Source organism: Schistocerca americana, chromosome 5 (assembly GCF_021461395.2).
Source record: "Schistocerca americana isolate TAMUIC-IGC-003095 chromosome 5, iqSchAmer2.1, whole genome shotgun sequence".
Classification (NCBI taxonomy): Eukaryota; Metazoa; Arthropoda; class Insecta; order Orthoptera; family Acrididae; genus Schistocerca; species Schistocerca americana.
In genome coordinates, this window is record NC_060123.1 from 645532833 (window position 1) to 645551619 (window position 18787).

Sequence of the window (18787 nt, forward strand, 5' to 3'; positions counted from 1 at the left end):
AACAAATACTGCTCGTCACGTCTTTTGTGTGACGTCGAGTGTCTATGGAAAGCGGCAACTTTTTTCCTGTTTCAAACAAAATGATTTTTAAAGAGGAGTTTTACCTGCCCTTTCGACATAGCGGTCCCAGATTAAACTAGTGCGATGTCCGTTGTATAGATATGTATTAACACGGACAATAAGTCAGGAAGAATAACCAGCACTCAAACAGCAACTGAGCGATGCTATCGCATTGCAGTGGCAGCTAGCGCGCGCCATTGCTCTGCTGAGTATAGCCTAGGTCCGTCACAATGTTTGAACGTCGTGTAGAAATTTGAAGTAAATCGTCAAGAACTTCTTGAGTTTTGGAAACAACTTTTCCCCTTTTTTATATTATTATACAAATATAGAGTCAGCAGTTCTGTCTTGCTCCATGTCAACTAAATGGCAGTTAACTCTGCGTGCCAATTCATACTTGCAAAAACCTTGGGTCTCACGCTAATCAGGCAATTTCCCTCATAACTAAAAAATTAGCACTGTGACTGTCTGGTGCGTCAGATCCTCAACTTTTAGGTATTAAACGCGGATATGTTTTGCATAAACAAGTTACAAACAAAGTGGCATGAAAATTCAACAATTTTCAAGAATTTATTTCATGAAATTGTACTTTTACGCTAGGCCCCAACATGTACAAAAACTGGAAAAGGAAGTTTTGTGTTTTATAAGTTATAAGTAACAGAAACATTTGTCGCAACCTCAGTGAGTGAAACAAGTAATTGAGAAACCATGGAGTGCTATTGCAAGAGAAACAGAAAGTAATTTTTAGTTTTTATTTGAGCATGAATATCACACAAAGTTACTTTAAGGCTATTTTACAGTCAATGTTTTTTTTTCTCAAAGCACTATTCACTTAATTTCTGTAACTGTTAAGTGCTATGTTGACAGATCCGTATACCCTGTTCTTCAGTATAAATCTTACAGTAAGGCTATTTAAACCCTGATGTCTAGGAATTAAATCATTTATTCACGAAGAAATAAATTTCCTACATGTCGAACTATTGTATTTGCAGAAACGTAAGTGAAGGTTACACAAAGCCTGTCACATCGCACATAGATAACATAAACAAGCCCTACCACATGTATGTGTAAATCTCTTTATCTCGATCAAATTTTTTCTTTTGTCACAAAACATAGCACTATTCACATTCGGGGTTCACAACATACTGACATACTCGTTAGTCACTAATGCAATGAAGCAAATGCAAGTAATATATTTCAGATTTCCACTTCACACGTTAACATCTTGTCAGACTTGAAATTGAATGTGCTGACCTTCGAACGTGATAAGCATGAACGCGGTACTTCATGTTACCGCAGTGTAACAGGGATACCTAACTGTTCTTCTTACTAATAACAGCCCGCTGCCCTACAGCAGTGTGGTATCAGACGTAGATACTGTCTTACTGGTGTCGCACAGTCGGTACTGGCAATGCAAGTTTGTGTTGGACGCCAATAGCGGTCGTGCGCGACCCAGCTGACTCAGTGGAGCACGCCTGCTTAACCGACACCTGCAGTGGCTCTGGACAACGAGCGCCCTCTGCCGCCACAATAGTGCATGGTTGGTGGCAGTCACGACGGTGTTGGCCGTCGAATGGCGCTAGCTGCGCAGCATTTGTGCACCGCCGCCGTCAGTGTCAGCCAGTTTGCCGTGGCATACGGAGCTCCATCGCAGTCTTTAACACTGGTAGCATGCCGCGACAGCGTGGACGTGAACCGTATGTGCAGTTGACGAACTTTGAGCGAGGGCGTATAGTGGGCATGCGGGAGGCCGGGTGGACGTACCGCCGAATTGCTCAACACGTGGGACGTGAGGTCTCCACAGTACATCGATGTTGTCGCCAGTGGTCGGCGGAAGGTGCACGTGCCCGTCGACCTGGGACCGGACCGCAGCGACGCACTGATGCACGTCAAGACCGTAGAATCCTACGCAGTGCCGTAGGGGATCGCACCGCCACTTCCCAGCAAATTAGGGACACTGTTGCTCCTGGGGTATCGGCGAGGACCATTCGCAACCGTCTCCATGAAGCTGGGCTACGGTCCCGCACACCGTTAGGCCGTCTTCCGCTCACGCCCCAACATCGTGCAGCCCGCCTCCAGTGGTGTCGCGACAGGCGTGAATGGAGGGACGAATGGAGACGTGTCGTCTTCAGCGATGAGAGTCGCTTCTGCCTTGGTGCCAATGATGGTCGTATGCGTGTTTGGCGCCGTGCAGGTGAGCGTCACAATCAGGACTGCATACGACCGAGGCACACAGGGCCAACACCCGGCATCATGGTGTGGGGAGCGATCTCCTACACTGGCCGTACACCACTGGTGATCGTCGAGGGGACACTGAATAGTGCACGGTACATCCAAACCGTCATCGACCCCATCGTTCTACCATTCCTAGACCGGCAAGAGAACTTGCTGTTCCAACAGAACAATGCACGTCCGCATGTATCCCGTGCCACCCAACGTGCTCTAGAAGCTGTAAGTCAACTACCCTGGCCAGCAAGATCTCCGGATCTGTCCCCCATTGAGCACGTTTGGGACTGGATGAAGCGTCGCCTCACGCGGTCTGCACGTCCAGCACGAACGCTGGTCCAACTGAGGCGCCAGGTGGAAATGGCATGGCAAGCCGTTCCACAGGACTACATCCAGCATCTCTACGATCGTCTCCATGGGAGAATAGCAGCCTGCATTGCTGCGAAAGGTGGATATACACTGTACTAGTGCCGACATTGTGCATGCTCTGTTGCCTGTGTCCATGTGCCTGTGGTTCTGTCAGTGTGATCGTGTGATGTATCTGACCCCAGGAATGTGTCAATAAAGTTTCCCCTTCCTGGGACAATGAATTCACGGTGTTCTTATTTCAATTTCCAGGAGTATATATATATATATATATATATATATATATATATATATATATATATATATATTTATTTATTTATTTATTTAAAATATACTACAGAAAAGGCGACAATCTTCTAAAAGACGGCACTGCAGTTTCACTTAAATGTCGAAGGACCTGTAAAGAGAGAAAAATATTAGGCGAGGAGAAAATGTCTTCTACAGGGTAGAAGGATGTTGGTAAAAATATATAGGCTCGTTGGGTAGGAAATAATCGAGATGAGCATAGACGTTGGGCTGGACATGGGAAGCTAAAGGGTGAGGTAGGCATCCAGTGGGTAACAAATAGGGGGTGATGGAGAGAGAAGAGGGAGGGGAAGCGCTAGTGTGAAGCAGAACAGGTAGGGAAGAATGATACAGCTGGTAGGCTGTATAAATATTGGGGTAGATTTCATTGTTTTGGAGAGGGACTTGGTCGATGTTGAGTTGGTATAGAATATAGAGCATGTTTAAATGCAAGGATGATGGGATATGTTGCGTGGCAACATACATGGATTGAGCAGCAGAGGTGGAACAATGGAGTTATTAGAATGAAGTTTGTGGATGGTATAGAATATGAGGAGATGTTTAATTTGAGTGGGGAGGGGTGAGAATTTGAAGAGATGGTGCAGCATCCACGTGGCTAAGTGGATGCAGAATGTAAAGCGAGTTCATACGTTCTGACTTACAGAACTTCGGTGGAGCAGATGTTCCTGCAACATTTGTATAGATTGGAATGGGTTGGATCAACTTATTGAAGGTGTGGTGGATACTGGAGAGGTGAAATCCTCAAGTTCGGCTACCAATAGCTTTAGTTCATTTTGAGCTTTCTGTTGGATGGTTAGTAGGTGGACATTCCATGTTAGTTGCCAGTCGAGACGTACGTGAAGAATTTTTAGCACTTTAGTTAACTGGAGTGGATGGTTGTAAAGTGTAAGGTAGAAATGAAGGTGGAAGCTATATGTGGCTTGTTGATGGGATCGTTGGGACTTACGAATTGGAGGGTAGAGGACGAGCAAATTAGTGTCATTAGCATACTTAAAGAGTTGGACTGCTGGAAGTGGTCTGGACATATCGTCAGTGTAGAGGAGATATAGCAAAGGGTGGAGCCTTAGGTACAGCTGCAGAGGGATGGTATATATGTGCACTAGTTTGGTGATTAGATAGGATGGATGCAGTATGACAAATGTAGTTAATTGAAGTTGAAAAGGAGTTCAGAATTCCACGCACATTCATACGCTTTCTCTAGGTCGAGGGAGATGAAAACAATATTGAACTGTGATATAGGAGATGAGTGAGGTACAACAGCTGGCCTTCAGAGAGGAAGTTCGGATCGAAACTACACTATAACAGGAAGGGGTGGTGTTGGTTCAAGTGATCGATACATTGGGAGAGGATACATTCAATAACCTCGGTAATCACTTAGGTGAGACTGATAAGAGTAGTTGTGCAGCTTGAGGAAGAGTGTAATTTGGAAATTTTCTGCAGTTCACAATAGTAATCTGTAGAGAGGATCATATTACTAAGGGATACAGGTGTCTGTTCCTTTAGCAGTCGATAGTTAATGCCATCGTGAGTAGGAGCAGTGTTGCGTTTCTTGTGAATTACTTATTCATTTGCTGTGACTAGTTTATTAAATTCTGTTTGTGGACTGTTTTCCAAGTAGTAGTAACTGGGAGCCATAGGTAGGACAGTGTTATTTGGGTGTTCACGATTATTGAAAATGCGAAGTAATCAAAATGAGGGTCCTCAAGAGTGGAGATGACGTTTGAGAGCTACAATGCAAAGTGATCCGCTTTGTTCAGGTTTTCATGTGGGGGATGTTTATTGTGGAGGAGCAGATGGGAAGGGTTGGAACTACTGCCGTTGAGGAGGAGTTAATGCGGAGTGTAGCACTGACCCTGGTGCATGTCCAGTGCCAGTCATAGCGTTTTATGCAGTTAACGCGTTCTTCATTTGTCTTTTCATGTACAAATGGTGTTTGAGTGGATCTCAGTCATGAGTCCGTAGGAACGAGTAGTATAAGGGATGGGATTCTATGAGGAGGAGGAGTAGGGTTTGTGGGGCTAGGGTGAGGCGACGAGGATAAATTATCTTGGTAGCAATTTGTGCAGAAACAGCGTCTGACGAGGTCTTCTGCAGGAAGGAAGTGGCACCAAGGATATCACGGTTTCTGGAAGATTAGTGGGTGGCTTCCAGTCTTGATATCTGTGGATTACCAGCAGGCATTCCAATTGGTGCAAGACTAGACTTGAATAACTTTGGGATGGAGTTAGGGATAGGGTGCATGTATGGGGATGAGGTTGTGAGTAAGTGATGGTAAACAGAACCGGTCATTTAAAGTTGCGTTGGGGACTGCCACAGTGAGGTGTCCAAGTAGGTTGGGAGAATCTAAGACGACAATGGAGTTCCTTTCATGATCAGTGTACGGGGGGATGAGGAAAATGTCACTTTTTATTCTGTGAACTGACGCCACTGATGGACTTCTGCAGGGGATCTCTTGTGGCTGTTAATGTTGGTGGCAATAACATAGACAGGGTATGCTCGATGTTGGTTAGATGTACATGTTGGTACAGGTAATGTTCAAAATTTTGAAGAACAGGGTAAAAATAAGGAGTCCGGAGAGAGAACTGTACATGGGTTATGGCTGAACAGGAATGTTCTTATGGTGACTGTATGCAACACTGCCTCTGGCTATGGGAAGATAATTGTCTGTACGGTGATGGATATAGGGAGAGGTGCGGATAGTTGATAGTGTCGAAGGAACGATTCACTAATGGTGAAGGCATGGACGTCGTCTTGGGGCAGGGTATGTATGAAAAACGGCTTTTTGGTTCGAAGGGGATGGAAGTGTTGGTACAATGTGCTGTATAACTGTCGCCCCATGGTGAGAGAATAGTGAGTGCATTGTGCAAGCGGGGGGGGGGGGGGGGGGGGGGGTGGATAGGTGGATAGCATTTTAGCGTTTAAACCAGTGTGTCGACAAGGGCAAATGCGAAGTGGAAGTGGTTTTATGAGTATGTAATTTGAGTAGTGAGGTGAAATACAGATAGGGCTGCAAGAAAAATTTGTTGGAAAGTATGCGGTCGTTGGAAGGGTTAGACAGTCGACAATGAAGAATTAGATATCTTCGGCGGTGGTTGATGGGGAGAGGAGTTGTTAAGATGAATAATTTGGTATTTCTTCTTCTAATGTTGCTACTTCTGCTGAGACTGGCGAAAGAAACCTTGTGGCTGCTTTTCGCCAGTATAATCTCTTTCAACACCTTGGTTCACTTTAAATAATTAAATGGCTTTATGAAGTAATGTGCACCACGATTTTGTATGTTGAAGATTTTGAAGAATAGAGCAAGAATATGGTGCCAAGTGAGAGTATTGTATAAGGGTTGTGACTCCACAGACGGCATTTGGTACGTCCTCTCTATTCCGAAGCTAACAGGCTGGTTCATTTATTTCGAAACAAGTGAAACTACGACAGCGGCAGAGACAAATTTCCTCAAGTAAGTGCCTAAACGATGAGATACGACGAAAACGATATCTATCACCACAAAGCCAAACAGAGTGAGTTCTGCCACATACAGGGAAATAGGGTATACCACAGGATCCCCATCTATAGTATAATTAAATCGGTTACAGATTTAAATACTGCCGTAAATCATTTTCACTTGGTTGCCTTATAGAATGAATGAGTGTTTGTGTGATTTGGCTAATATTTTTGTAGCTTTAAAGTAGCTTTCAAAATTTAACACGTTAAATGAATCTATTGAGCATTAATGTGAAATGATCTGGACTTTAAGAGGAAACTCTAATATACCCATTATAACAAATCTCCTACTAAACATAAAAGAACATTCTCATTCACCTATTCTAGCTCTTAATGAACTATTGTTTGCACCAGGAAATATGTTCCTGCACTTGTAGGCAACAATTAAGGAGAAAGGTAACCTTCCCATAATGTGTCACTACCCAGTAACACACTCGCTGAAATTTAGTACTGCTACAATATAGTATAGAAGATAGTTGAAAGGAATAACTAATGAGAAGAACACCAATGACACATTCGTTCGAAGACAGTTATTACACTGAAGTCATCGCTATTAATGATAGTCGTGTAGCAATTATAAAATGCCCCACATGGTCCTTACTGCGGTGTGTGACCCTCATAGACGGTAATGCCCATTCCACAACGTGCTCCCATGCTGGCAACAGCGTTAATAAGGAGTGCTTGTGGTAGAGCGTTCCATTTCTCCACCTACGCGGTTGACAACTGGCGGATGGTCGCTGGTACATGTGGACATGCTCCAATACATCTACCCCATCGCATCCCTCACGTGCTGGATGGAATTTAAGTCAGAAGAACGGGTATGCCAGACCATCGCCAAATATTCTCTCGTTCCAAGGGCCCCTCGACCTGCGCTGTTCGATACGTTCTCGCACTGTCGTCCAAAACTGTGTAGTTTGGGCCAAATGCAGCTCTTCAAGAACATACATGGGTAAGGAGTACAGTGTCACAATAACGTTGACCGTTGAGTGTATCAGGTTTAAAGATTAGGAAAACGGTACTCCCATGTAACCTTATGCATTCCCACACAAAAGCACCCTTAAAGATACTATGGTGCAACTGTCAATTAGAAAATTCTCACCTACGCTCTGGGTAATCTCCAATACTGCAGTAGCTATAAAAGAATTTTTGCGAAAATCTGCTCCCCCAAAATTTGCTGCAATTTACTGAGTTCCTGAGAGTGTAGCTAATGGTTAGGCAATGCCGAGAGAAAATTCAAGAAAATCAGGTTGACTTCCACTGCGCTCTTTCAGAATTACATATTTATTGCGCAAAACTGTAACAAAACTAACTCACAAAAACCTGTTGGAAAACTGAGATCCTGATGGTTGATTCACCATTGTTCATATGCACTGCAGCGCCAAAGAAACTGGTATAGGCATTCATATTCAAATAGAGAGATATTTAAACAGGCAGAATACGGCGTTGGTGTCGGCAACGCCTAAAGACAATAAGTATCTCGCGCAGCTGTTAGATCGGTTACTGCTGCTACAATGGCAGGTTACCAAGATTTAAGCGAGTTTGAACGTTGTTTTAAAGTGGGCTCACGAGCGATGGGATACAGTACGTCTGAGGTAGTGTGAAGTGGAGATTTACCCATACGACCATTTCACGAGCGTACCGTCAACATCACGACTCTGGTAAAACATCAAATCTCCGACATTTCTGCGGCCGGAGAAAGATGCTGCAAGAATAGGACCATTGCAGCTCTTCTGCAAACTGCTGCAGGTTCCAGTGCTGGGCAAGCAACAAGTGTCAGTGTGCGAACCATTCAACGAAACATCATCGGTATGGGCTTTTGGAGCCGAAGGCCTACTCGTGTACCCTTGATGACTGCATGAGACAAACCTTTAGGCCTCGCCTGAGTTCGTCAATATCGACATTGGACTGTTGATGATTGTAAACATGCAGCATGGTGGGACGAGGCTCGTTTCAAATTGTATCGAGTGGATGGACGTGTACGGGTATGGAGACAACCTCATGAATCAATGGAGTGTGCTTGTCACCAGGCAACTGTTCAAACTGGTGGAGGCTCTGTAATGGTGTGGGGCGTGTGCAGTAGGAGTGATATGGGACCCCTGATTCTTCTAGATAACAATCTGACAGGTGACATGTACGTAAGCATCCTGTCTGATCATCTGCATCCAGTCATGTCCATCGTGTATTCCGAAGAGCTTGGGCAGTTCCAGCGGAACAATGCGATACCCACATGTCCAGAATTGCTACAGAGTGGCTCCAGAAACAGTCTTCTTAGTTTAAACAATTCGTCTACTCACCAAACTCCCTAGGCATGAACATTATTGAGCATATCTGGGATGTCTTGCAACTTGCTATTCAGGAGAGGTCTCCAGCTTTGCAAGGTTCAGGGTTTCAATTACTTCCAGCACTACTTCAGCCACTACATGCCATGTCGTGCTGTGGCACTTCTGCATGCTCGCTGGGTCCCTGCACGATATTAGGCAGGTGAACCAGTGTCTTTGGCTCTTGAGTATGTATATAACTGCTTATGTCATCCATTATTAGAATCAAGAAATTTGTGGATAACAGTCAAAAACTTGTTTGTGTATACTGCCTGATCACATCCTGTTATGCTTTATGTTGCACATTGAAACATGAAGTTTTACATGGCTTTTAGGTTTCAACATTGAAATTCATAAAATATGTTCAGTAACAATGCTTTCTGTTAAGTTAGATCATAATGATAATTAGGTGGAAAATGTTCCTAATATTTGCATGAGTTTATTTTTTGCAGACTAATGTAAAGTTGGTTTTCTCATTATCTAAAAGGTATTCTGGAATGACAGAATAAGAATTATTTGTGTTTTATGTTCAAGTATCGATTAGAAAAAGTCCAAGGTCAAAACGAAATTAATGTCAGAATACGAACCTTGGTCCTACACTTTCTGTCGTACTTATACTATTGATCATATATTGGTACATTGCAACCCCCCCCCCCCCCCCCCAGCAAGAATATCGTGGACTAGGATCACACAGGGTACTGTATCAAAAATTAAACATTGATCAGTTGCCAGATACTTAGTATAAAATTCCACAAAAGTTCAGAGTCAGCACAGCATGAAGTTGACTTCTGTGAACATGAAATGTTATAGCGAGTGTACCAGATCAAATACGCAAAAATTATGGATACCTGTTCAAAGCACAGCTTGGCACAAAGATTCAAATATCAACATTGCCCATTTCCACATAATTTGAAAAAGAACTAAATAAATCAGTCACAGAAAACCACAAAAAACACACATTCTCTTGTATTATATGCTTGTTTCACTGGGTGGGAAGATTCCAGTCCATTTGTGGCAGCACCTCCACACCTCCATCCTGATTCATTATGTTCTTCTGTTGCTCCCAGGCATACCGTCTATATGTTTAGTAATTTCGGCAAATACATACAATTGATCTTTAGTGACTATTTACCACTCCAAAATACAGAACATAGTGTATTAATAAACAGAACGGGAAGCAATTATATGCAATTGATGTTCAAATACTCAGATATTGTAATTGTTGTGAACACTCTCAAATTTGGTTACTATTACATAAAAATGGTTTCAAAAAGAGTAGCTTTATAACAAGATAAGTTTCGGTCAATTCATCTGCCAAATAGGGTGCATGACTTCTCAAATGGCATATGTGGATAACATGTGCACTCTCAAATACCAGCATTAAGTCAGAATGAAACTTAAAATAGTATGTAGATAGCATGATAATTAGTTCATGTTTTCATTGACATAAGTATTTTTCAGTTTCTTGACATTTTTGTATATTCATTTTGATATTACACTTGCTCTTTATGCAATGTAATCCGTAACTCATAAAACACAAAATATTAAGTAATAAAGATTTTTGGTAGGAAGGTAGAAAAACTGTGCAAGCACATGGTTTTATACTAGTGTCACTCCTGTGACAGCAACGTGATGTATATATTATGAAGTGACAATATTAACAATTAAATAAATCCTTCCTTCAGCTTTTCAGTACTTTACAATTGTGGTTACCTAAGGTATCAAACACTATGCATGTACGTGCTTTTGTGCAAGTATTCCTCCCATTGATATGTAATACATCAATACATGGAGTGTGTAAATTATTCGACTGTCAATTATTAATTCATTCAGACATGTCTCTACAAGTGGTAGCTTCAACGAAATTTTTTTTCAGCCAACACTTTTTCTGATTCAATAAAGATACATTACAGTAGGCAACTCTTACTGTAGCTCATCCAAAGTAAAACTTCTTTCAGCTTCCCTTAAATGTACCATGTAAATGGCTCACATTGTACTTGTAATACAAATATTCTTTTGACATAACTTGCTGAAAGTACACTCATCATGATTCAATAATATCCTTACATTTCAACACTTTGTGATCTCCCACAAATTATTCACGAAGTTATACAGTTACACACCTCTCAAAGTGCAATAAAAGTGAAACTTGTATATACATATCAGTCCCTCAACAAAAAAATAAACTCAAGTTTAAAACTTAGTGCAGTACAGTTAACGTCACTGGAAACATTCATTACCTTTTCCAGAATATTGTGTACACCAAAACATGCAACCAATGGACACTAATAACTCTACACGACTCCCAAAATGCTGCAGAGTATCAATAAATATGTAACACCTCATAATGAATTGCTATGCAGTTCAAAACTGGTAATGGGATAGTAAAAGATCTGAAGAATAAAACAAAAGGCGACTGATTGCAGTAATTTCATGAAACCTGAAATGAAGTATAAGTTTGTGAGTGTGCCACTGAGACAATGTGTCTTTACTATAGTAAAAGGTGAAATGGTAGTGCAGTAATTTTCCATAATATACAACAAAACTCTCCTATTATCCTGATCCCTGCCCATTGATCTTACAGTATGTGCATAGTGAACAACACATAAATACAAGAAAGTGTGAATTGATGTATCTGACAAGAATATAGACTAAATGGTTTCACAAATTGCTGTGACTCACATCACTCAATCTTTTCTGCATATTATTCAATACATCTTTGCATAGATTCTGCATGTGCACTATAAAACACAGATAATTCATATTTTTTCAATAAGATATTTCCAATAACATAACAGACCATGTACATTCAGTTCAGTTAAACTAGTGTGTGTAGTATAACAGTGTAAAACTGTATATTTGAGACATTTTATTGATAAACTGACTTCTTCCTAAAGTATATAGACACTCAGCAGCATGATGGCTAGTGAGAAGTACTATTGATCATAGTCACTGTGTACTACTAACTTCATTTTTCTTCTATTAGTAGCATAAAAATCATGTGAAATAGCATATAAAGTCAGTATGTATCTATAGGTAGCTTCAGCTGAAATATAAGTTTAATGTTTCACAGACTATTCACGTCCTTCTTCCTCATCTCGACTGAACTGTAAAATTATCCACAGGATGTACATAAAATATATGACTTAGATTCACAGCAATACCATTATAATAAGTACCTTGTACCAAAGTCATCCTCACACAGTAATTATTTAAACAAATTAGCTCCCTTGTGGCTCAACAGCTTAAAGAAATATTTCTTTTGATATCAACAGCAAGCCTTGTGTGTGGCTAATTGTTTTGAAGATTACCACTGTGAGTGATTTCACCTATAAAATTCTGTGTGCACATTTAAATATTCATTTCAGGTCAACTCAGCACAGCTTAGTTTTAATGAACTCTCCAGTGTCAAGCAAAATGTGTCTCAGATATGTAATATTACTAGTGACATTACGTTCTGGATATAGTTGAGTAGCTGAAAACTGACAAACTCACAGAATATGAATAAGATAAAATTAGTACAGAAAGCAAATAAAATTCCAGCAGACAGGTTGAGATTCTTTTCAAGACTGATATTTGCATAATCCTTTTCCTTCCAAATATGCAAAATGACAGTAATTCCACAGTATTAGTCAAATCAAAATTGGCATTCACTGGTTCTGACATCAGCAGCGGGGATAGAGTAAATGGACAGTAAGAGAATAACTGTACCATCAGAAGGTTAAATTACAGGAGCAAAAGATTGAGAGCTGGATCTCTAGATCGATTTTTAATATGTGAAGAAAACACCTTTCCCTGAAGTTGTATTGACTTTATGAAAAAAAATTATACATCACAATGTATTCAAAAAATATCACATGACACTTCATTTTCTCTCTCTTTCTCTATAAGCTTTTAGTTGTCCTATATTCCATAAGCTAAACATTTTTCTTGTTTTAGTATAAATCAGTCTTAAGCATTTGGATAAGGATTTGATATCACTTCAAATTGCCTGATATATATGTCAAAAAGTTACTAGTTTCATTGCTAACAGCTCTATATCTTTCATTGGTTTCACGAGAACCATGTCCCCAATTCTGAACTGTGTAAATTACTTTTATGTCATGTCCCTGTTATAGTACATTGACATGTGGTTCCATGTCCTCATAACACTTTATTCCCTTTCCTGTACAGCTAAGCTTTTACATTCAGGGAACACCATTAATTCATACAAAATGTTGTCAGGGTTTCTGTTGCACGTAATTTCATAAGGAGAAAATCCAGTACTGGAACGCTGTAAACTATTTAAAATGTCTTTAGAATCCCTCACATAATCTATCCATTCACAATGATTTTTCGTGCCGTATGTTCTAAACAATATATCTATCTCTCTCATGTACCTTGGGATTTATACCAAGGAAATAAACAGAAATTAATGTGTGTTTTATGTTTCTATTCCTCAAAAAGTTTTTCCAAGCTTTGGAAGTGAATTCTTCCCCTTTACCTGGCAGTATGGTTTTTGGTTTTCCTGCTTTCTGAAAATAGTCTTTACACATATTGGAGATAATGCTCTTGCTAGTAGTTTCTCTTAACAGGTAATGTTTGATGAATTTTGAGAATACAGCAACTATAGAAAAAAATACCTGTAACCATGTTAAGATTTTTATAACTATGCAAAGAAATCTTCCACTACTATTTCCATTTGTGTTTTTGGTAGAACATCTCACATATAGCCTCTGCATGTTTGATTACTAATTTTTGTTTCCTGACATCTTTCACAAGCAGCTAAAAGATTACCAACTCTCCTTCTCATGTTATGAAAACACAAAATTGTCTTGAAGTTTCTGTATATAGTTCAGTGCTCCACAGTGGCCACAGCTTTCATGTTCATACCAAATATGTGAGTCAATAAATTGTACTGACCAACATAATTTCCACTTTTCACTATCTGGGCTATTTCTCCAAAAGAGAGTCACAAAAAAATTTAAAACACAGTTGCACTACTTCTTTTCCCTTCATACTGACATAGCTTCTTAATAGTTTCCAATCTGAATCATAATCTTGATTCCACATGATGTCCTTACAATTCTTAGTTATCTCCTTCTCATCTATAATTCCCCTCTTAAAAGTAATTTTGAAGTTTTCATTACTTTTCCCCAATTCTTCTCATTCTCATCCCCCAATGGTAGTCTAGACAATGCATCAACAGTCACTTTTTCTCTACCTTTCATATATCTAACGGTATAATTAAAACATTGCAGAAAAAGTGCGCACCATGTTATCTTATTCAGGTAAAGTTTCCAGTCCTGTAAACAGCTCAGTGTTTGATGATCTGAACACAAAATGTTTTTATCCCCTAACAGATAATCTCTGAATTTGAAAAATGCCCACTGAATAGCCAGTAACTGTGTAATTTTTTCATGTTTCTGTAAAGTTCTCCTCTCAAATGCAATTGAAAAGTGTTCCAGTTTCCCATCTCCAGATTTTTCTGGAAATAAATGGGTCCTAATCCCACAATCACTACTACCATGCATTATAGAAAAGAGCAGTGAAAAATCAGATCTGTGTAAGATTTTGCTATCAAAAAGTTGTTTCTTTTTTTTCTCAAAAGCTTGCTGACAATTTTCAGTCCAAACCCAATTACTTTTTTCTTAAGAAGGTTATTCAAACATGGTGCATTATGGGACTGTTTCTTACACATTTTCTGTAGAAAATGGTTAACCCAGAAATGTTCCTGTCTCTCTTTTAGTTCTAGGTTTAGGAAAATTTTCTATAGCCAAGATTTTCTCTTCATTGGGTGAAATTCTATCCTGTGTTATCCATGGTCCCAGAAACTTCAATTTAGTCACTGCAAACTTGCATTTTTCTAATTTTGATGTAATTGCCCCTTTCCTTAATGTCTCCTCCACTTCTCTTAAAATACTGCAACTTTTCCCCGTTACTGGTAAGTCCTCTTAATATTCAGTTAGGTTATTTAACTATTATTAGTTATCCCCAACATATAATCCAAACCCCTTATGGATGAATACAGACCCAGACACATTTAATCCAATAGATAGTACACAATATTGGAAACATCTCCCACCATATAAAAGGTTGCGTATTTCCAAGAATCAGGTTCAGCAGAAACTTAATGAGAACCAAAAGTAATACAAAGAATAGACATATAGGATATCTTTTCCAATTTATTTAGAAGATCATCGATATTCTATGGATGGTTTGTTTCTTTTTGCAAATATTTATTTAACTGTCTGTAATCACTCTCCCATTTCTTTTTTCCACAATGATGAAAGGATTGTTGTCTTCACTACAACCCCTTTCTATGATTCGCAGCGCTTCATTTAATGTAGTTCCCTCTGAACGTCTCCTATTTTTGAATCTAGAATATAGTAAGGCTTAATGACGTATGGCTTGTGAGATTTCAGCTATATTTAACACTGATAGTTCTTCACTGTTCCTGGTTTCTGACTAAACACATCTTGATAATCAAATAAAAATTGTTTCAATTCCCACTTTTTTTTTTTTTTTGTTCGTGGTGAAGCTTACTAGCCTCATTAACTTTCGAATTCATGAGTTCATAATACTCATCATCATCATGTCCCTCATCACTACTGTAGTCTTCAATTTCATAGCACCTGTCCTCATTACAAACAATCTCGTTTATCTGATTATCTGACTCTTACAATTTAACATGAAAATTTTCATTTCCCCAGTAATACAACTCTTTGATTCTGTTAAAACGTGTTCCTCAGTTTCCCAACTAAAGTGTACTTTTGATTTAACGATCAGTCAGTCCCCAAAATTAAGCCATCTTTAGATCAGGAATTACATGAAAGGTTTGTACAAACAATACACAAACAATTCCAAACTGAAGCTTTATTTGAAACTTTACCGTTTTACTGCACCTACTGATCACTTCAGGTCAAAGCCCTCTTTTTTTTTTTTTTTTTTTTTTTTTTTTTTTTTTTTTTTTTTTTTTTTTTTTTTTTTACTTGAGTCTTTGAAGTATTTGGCGTTGGACTGGGATTCGAATTCGGATCTCCTGTTTCGTGGTAACTGACCCACACGCAACGATATAGTTCGATCATTTCGTTGTTTTTTCGAAGATTGCTGATTCCTCTAGGTTTCCACGAAAGGCACGTATGTGGGTTCAAATCCTAGTCCAGCACAAAAAAATTAATGGTTTCGTTCCAAGCCCTAGTATATTAATTTCTCTTCATGTGTCACCAACAATACACTGTTATTTCCAGGCAAACATGCACACATGTCGCTACTGGTGAGCAAACAGTTCGTGGATAGATAAAAACGGCGGTAGTTGCCACCTTCGATTCTCGGTCAGGTGAAAAAAATTGTTTCCTCATTTCAGATTGGAATATCTCAATGCTGTCGAAGCAACTCGATAATTCACATCTAATTTTACTTAATTAACAATCTGATTACTAGGTGGCTTCGAGTACCCGTCACAAAACTTTACGGCATTGCACTTCGTTTTAAACACGTTCAAACTTTGTTACCTGAAATTATATTAAACTTTTTTCGTCATTAGTTAACAGGGGGTGCGTGTCTTGACAGGATTCCAGTCAGAGCACAAAAATTTTCAAATTCAAATTTTCTAAGTGCTATTGGTGAAAACTTTGATATTTTTTGATTCGTCGTGCCTGGTCACCGAAGACGAACGTTGCTAGGATCGGGTTTCGGTCAGGCACGAGAAGCTTTGTTCCGTTATAATGTCTACAGATGGTAGGTTTCAATCCAGATCCAGGACAAAAGTTCGTCATGTCGTTTGAAGTTCGGACGTTCGACAAATAATTGCTCGATCATGAGTACGGAAGAATTATGGGTGATACGATGTTAATTTTGAGGTTTTGATAGAGTGCATAACACTCTAATTGCGTCGCTTTCAACTTCTTAGTTCAATATCCAGTTTATTACGAGACCACTCATATCAGAAACGACGTTTCACAGATGTGGAAAAGTCCTTTAAAGAGCAAAAATACTTCGAATTGTCAGATAACTTCAGAAGTCCCGATACTATCTCAAAATATGCTGTTCATTAAAGTATTTAATTTCTCTTAAAGCCTGCTGGAATGACTTACGTGACTGAGTTAGCTCAAATTCTGATGAGTGTGACACGGCAATGATTTTGAAATGTCACTTATTCTAACGAAACTAAGTTTACGGGCATTAAGTACTGTCTTGTCTCTAATGACGTCTTTCCTAGTATTTGCAACACCGTGGAGTTGATTTACATCGGGGGTGAGTAACTTAAAGAATAATTTTGTATAGTAAGTTCTTGCGGTATCCGTTTTGTGTAGTCAAACGACCGAGCTGCAAAGAGATTAGAGGGCCCGCGAGACAACTACGTTATGTTGACCGCATGGAAAATCAGGCGAGACGCAGTTCAGGTCGTTGGGATACTTTCGGGTATGAGAGTACACGGAAGATCATCCTCAGCATAGCTAAAAAAAAATTATGAACGGATTTCGAATAAGTCAGCAGCAATATGAGAGTGTTGTCCAACCGAAAAACTGCGGATGTTCAAGGGAACACCAGGCACGCTTTTCACAAAATCTGGTGTTCGCTTGTTTTAAGTACGCTCTGTACAACACGTGCGTGATAGTGATGTACTGCGTTACGCACATCAAACTGCGCGCGACACAGATACAGTGATTTCAAGGGAAGCAGTGGATGGATCATAACTTTAAAGCGTGTTACAGACTTAACCAATGGGGAACCCAGGATGGGGTAATGACAATATTATGAAAAGGTTAATTGCTACCTACAACATAGCGGAAATGGCGAATCGATCAGCGAGTACCATCTCCGCGAAATGGTAAGTAGCAGCTATCCTTTTCATAATAGTACTAGAGAATTGGAAGACGTAAGATAACGAAGTGTCAAACAAAGCGTCAACTTGACGATGGACAGGAAACCACGGAATCGGTGGATGAGATAAATAAACTGTAGTGGGATTAATAAACTTATTCCCACCTTCGGTAAGGAATTTGCTTTCAACTCCGACCAGTCAGGGTCTGAAGAGGAAACGAATATGAAACGAACCCTGGAAATTGGAGGCACCAGGAGAGTTGTATCAAGATCAACAATCAACAAGATCTGAACACATTCGTATGCACTTATGCCGATTGTTAATCTGGATGGTAAATTGGTTGGAATGTTATTTATTGTGTTGCGGGAAGTTGGAAGTGTTCTGCCCAGTATGATTCTTTCGCATGTGGGTGATTTTGCAAGAGCAGTAGAAAATATTTACGTCACAGCAAACCACTGTGGAAAAATTGGCGTAAGAGAAGTGTAACTGGGGTATGAGCACTGCTTTTGATCAATATCTGGTAAAATTACTTTTTTTTTTTTGCTTGATTCATTGTCTGCGTGTAAAATCAATACTCGTTTGGAGCAAACTATCACTTCTGAAAAGTGCATGACATGGCTATTCACAACACTTGGAATCACTAGACAAATTCAGCTCCGGATGTTTGTTTCTTTTCCCATGCCTACTAAACATATTATCGCACTATCTGCAGCTACATATTACAGGATAGCCAGTCTCATGATAATCTCCATCCGGGGCCGGCCGTGGTGGCCGTGCGGTTCTAAGCGCTTCAGTCCGGAACCGCGCAACTGCTACGGTCGCAGGTTCGAATTCTGCCTCGGGCATGGATGTGTGTGATGTCCTTAGGTTAGTTAGGTTTAAGTAGTTCCAAGTTCTAGGGGAATGATGACCTCGGATGTTAAGTCCCATAGTGCTTAGAGCCATTTGAACCGTTTTTTCTCCATCCGGTTGCATACCGTGACACCCCAGCAGTTTTCATCACTCCATTATACCGATATGATTCAATATACATTCTTTAAGAGTGAATACCTAGGCGAACGTTCTGCATGGTTTGTAGCTCCCAAGAAGTTTTCCTTACATATTGATGGTGCGAACCTTTGTGATCAGCGTGGCACGCCATTTTTCATTCGGTGTTCATGTTGCAAGTTAGTGGTTTGTTTTGAACATTTCTTGAATGTCGACGATATCCATT